Here is a 5,000-nt window from a genome sequence, read left to right as displayed (position 1 = left end):
TGCACATCATTTATAATTGTGACATTCTCTAATGGGGCTATATGAGAATGTAATCAATAGCCCCCCCCCCCACCACCACCACAAAAAAAAAGAAAAACATATATACATACGTATGTATATGTATATTGCACGCGCACACACATACACATGTATATGTATGTATGTATGGATAGATAGATAGATTGATTGATTGATAGATTCATACATATATACATACATATCTATCTATCTATCTATCTATCTCTCTCTCTCTCTCTATATATATATATATATATATATATACATATATATATATATATATATGGTGCATCAGTATGGCCGCAGCTCTGAGCTGAAACTAGAGGAAAAATATATATATAGGCATGCACACTTGTATAGAAATGTATGTAAATATAGATACATACATATATAGACAGACAGACAAACAAGACAGACAGACAGACAGACAGACAGACAGACAGATAGACAGATAGATAGATAGATAGATAGATAGATAGATAGATAGATAGATAGAAACATACATACATGCATACATGCATACATACATACATACATACATACATGGATGACAGCGAACAAACCCATTACTTGGAATACACTATGAACCTTTTCCTAGTAAAATTTAATCGTATAAATTTGAGTGATGTTTCTCTATCCGTTATGTTTTATGATCGCTAACTCCTAGACCGTTTGTGCAAGGACAACGAAACTCAAACCAGCAAGTCCCCTAATCCCAAGGAATGTCCTAAGCGGGTCTATTTTTTAAGGGCCGCCTAATTGGGGCCCCACTGACCCCTCCTATTTTTACTGCATTTTAAACTAAATACATGGTACATAGAACTAAATACATGGCGACCAAATCGGAGCAATGACAATGAATTTCATACCATGAACTCCCGGGGAGTATCGTAAGGGGGTTTAATTTCTGAAAGGCTGCTTAAATGGGCCCCCCTGAACCCGCTATTTTTACTGCATTTACATCGCTCCTATGCTTATTAATTAAACTATGCTCAGCATCAGTGCTTAGCACATTTGCAGAAATAAGTTTGGGCAATCTAAATACCTTCACGTACACTCAAATCGAGATAAAGACTTATAACAGGTACGTTTCAAATGTGGTAGTGTGGATATTTATATTTTGTATTTTATGAAACTTATATCTAGGTGAAAAACTAATCCTCCTGTTCCGGTTATACATTGGTGCTTGGGCCTTCAGCCCCAGAGTTCTAGAGATTTTTTTCTACCTCAATACCTTACAAAATTCCCAGCTAGCCTGTAAGCCGCCCGAAGGGCGGCTTCAAGGCTGGAAATTTAGCTGTAATTCAAACTAGAAACTAGCTGTATGTCTATCAGCAAAGCTGGCAGAAAGCGGTTCAAGTGTTGATACACTGATACACTGTTACAGAGATGGAATTCACGTTACATGTTGAATGAACAAGTTAATGGGACATGAGGTTTAGGTATGAGTCCGAGTGAAGCATAGGTATCTAGTGTATGGCTATGGGTGTGTGGATATATGTCGGGTAGGGAGTTTGGAGTGGGGCATCGGATAAGTAATACCAGGAGACACATATGCAATGAATGTGTCCATTGACCTGATAGTGCGGCTGAAGGCCTCAAAGGTGTCCTCGGCAGGATCTAGCCCGAATTCCACCCGAAGGGCGGTTTCAAGGCTAGTACAGTAAATATGTATCCTACTAAAATGCATCGCGTAATCCTTCAATAAAATATTAAATTCTTTCTATATGTAACATAAAATCAAGCATTAATATATAAATATATACGTACATATATGCATGCATTGTGTTCATGAGTAAATATATATTTATATAGGCATAAGTTAGGATTGTTTCAACATTCAAGTGGTAGGCTAGAAGTGTTTAAGCAACTAAGGGATAATTAAATCCGAAGGCGCTCCTGGAGATTACCTGTGTGGGTACCGTCTTTGTTAGAAGGTATCCAGAGGCAGGTAATTTATCGTGTAAACCGCAGTTTAATCATGTAGAGAATGCAGAAACAAACACAAGAAGAAGCAGGTCGATATATATATATATATATATATATATATATATATATATATATATATATATATATATATATATATATATATATATATATATATATATATATATATATATATATATATACATGCTATGTTTTGCTACGACTATAACATGAGTAAATATATATTTATAAAGGTATAAGTTAGGATTGTTTCAACATTCAAGTGGTAGGCTAGAAGTGTTTAAGCAACTAAGGGATAATTAAATCCGAAGGCGCTCCTGGAGATTACCTGTGTGGGTACCGTCTTTGTTAGAAGGTATCCAGAGGCAGGTAATTTATCGTGTAAACCGCAGTTTAATCATGTAGAGAATGCAGAAACAAGCACAAGAAGAAGCAGGTCGATATATATATATATATATATATATATATATATATATATATATATATATATACATGTTATGTTTTGCTACGACTATAACATGAGTAAATATATATTTATATAGGTATAAGTTAGGATTGTTTCAATATTCAAGTGGTAGGCTAGAAGTGTTTAAGCAACTAAGGGATAATTAAATCCGAAAGTGCTCCTGGAGATTACCTGTGTGGGTACCGTCTTTGTTAGAAGGTATCCAGAGGCAGGTAATTTATCGTGTAAACCGCAGTTTAATCATGTAGAGAATGCAGAAACAAACACAAGAAGAAGCAGGTCGATATATATATATATATATATATATATATATATATATATATATATATACATGTTATGTTTTGCTACGACTATAACATGAGTAAATATATATTTATATGTACATATACATACATGTTATATTCTTGCTACGACAGACAAATAGGATGTTCTTGAAGCCGAGTATTCTAAACTTACGGAGACAGTATTTACTTTTTGCCTGAGGAAACACAACTAGATCTCATGATGCAGGGAAACAGATAATCAAGTACCTGCACACCCGGAGAACTACGCTGCGTCGAAACAATCGTAGTGATGAAAAAATAAATGTACAACCGTACCCTTTGTTGTTGACTCCAATTTCTTCAATTATATATATGTGTGTGTATGTGTGTATACATACATATATACACATATACATATATATATATATTGTGAGCATATGTAACTACATATATGTGTATGTGTGTATGCGTGTGTCTCTGTGCGTGCGCGCGTGTGTGCGTGTATAAACGTATAGATACAGGGTCCGGACGGTATTTGTGGACAGATGTATGATTTTTAAAAAACGCTTATATAATAACAGCAAAAAAATGTATTTTTATAAAGATAACATAAAGATAAAGCTAAATTATCAATTTAATAATTTAATTTAATAAAACCACCATTAGCATCAATAATTGCTTTAACGCAAGATCGAAATCGTTTACAAGCTCGTATTAAGCGGTTCTTGTTCATATCAGACATGACTCGAACTATGGCGGCTTTCAAAGACTTTTTGGTGCTATGGAGTGTTCATTGACATTTTTTGCAATGATGCTCCATATATAGTAGTCTAGTGGATTGAAATCTGGAGAATTAGGAGGCCAAATGTTGGGGGTGATGTGATCATATGTGTGTATGTGTGTGTGTGTGTGTGTGTGTATGTGTGTGTGTGTGTGTATGTGTGTGTGTGTGTGACATACATAGGCACACACACATAGGCAGACATACACACACATGCATGCCGAAGTAAACGGCTCCTAATGTAAAGTCTTATAGAGTTAAAGTGATGATGCGAGAGAAACATAATCACAAAAACACACACACATAGATATAAGCATATGTAACCACACACGTGCTTTTCTTGGATATTTTTGTCCTTCTCCGGACCTTTCCTTTCGTTTGTTTCTGACGAAGAGCCATGTTAGAAACGTTATACACCCACTCGTTTTTCCATCTTATGCTGAGCGTCAAGCTTTTCCTTCTCATCAACCATGAAGTTTTTCTGGCGCAAAATTTGCACTCCCATTTCCAAAAACATATCAAGCTTGGCTTTACACGGCCTAAATAACTTAACTAAAAGTATTTCAAAGTATTTCAAAGCCATCGCATATTCATTTTACTTAGATACTAGTAGAGTACATGGAAAATCTAGGTACACGAACGAAAGTGAATGCATATAGTGTATCAATAACTCTCCTACTGTTGACATATCCGTCTATCACTCCGACTTGAGAATGCACAGATGCCCACTAATGGTCGAAAATGAATTTTAATGAGACATCATGGACTTAATACTAAGCTTTAAAGTCTGGAGGCCATCTGTTTTCTTCCAAATTAAGTTTAATGCTGAGGTTGTCTCACCCAAATATTTTCGGTAATTCTTTGAAGAAAGCAACTCCACGATATGTTTTAGGAATTGTTGGGTTCAAATTACAAGCAAGTTGATGAGAAGAGGAAAATATTCTAACAATCAAATTATATTCACGTGTGACGGGATACAGGAGGCTGGATTAGATGCTAGAACTGCAGATACTGGCACAATAATGAACCAGTTCTAGATTTCAATCCTCAGAAGAACAGAGGTTGGTAAAAAAAGAAAAAGAAGCCAAACTCGCTATCGTGAATTCAGGTTTCGTGTATATCTTCGTCCAGGCTCATGAATGTTGGTTAATGCACAAGAGTACAATCGAGAATACAAGTGGCATAAATGGAAGTTTCTCCGAAAGATGTCATGACAGGGTGCATAGCTCGGAGATATAGGAGTCTGTCCAAGGCAAGTCGTTACTTCTCTGCATTGAGAGATCGTAGCTTCGTTAATACAGACATGTGATTAGAATGTTGCGGGGAAGAATCGCAAGACAGATACTTCAATCCCTACTTAAACACCAGGAGACCTAAGGACTGACCAAGAACAAGGTGTTTGGATAATCTCCATAATCTCAGTTGGTCAAGCCTAGGAATCCTACCGGAAACTGTAATAGTTGCTTCTGATTGGGCCCTACAGGACTCTAACCTCAGAAATAAAAGGTTGAGAAGATAGATGGAT

The sequence above is a fragment of the Octopus bimaculoides genome, chromosome 5 (genome assembly GCF_046866305.1).
Source record: "Octopus bimaculoides isolate indiv1 chromosome 5, ASM4686630v1, whole genome shotgun sequence".
In the NCBI taxonomy this organism is placed as follows: domain Eukaryota; kingdom Metazoa; phylum Mollusca; class Cephalopoda; order Octopoda; family Octopodidae; genus Octopus; species Octopus bimaculoides.
The sequence above is the reverse complement of the archived record's forward strand: the minus strand, read 5'-3'. Positions refer to the sequence as shown.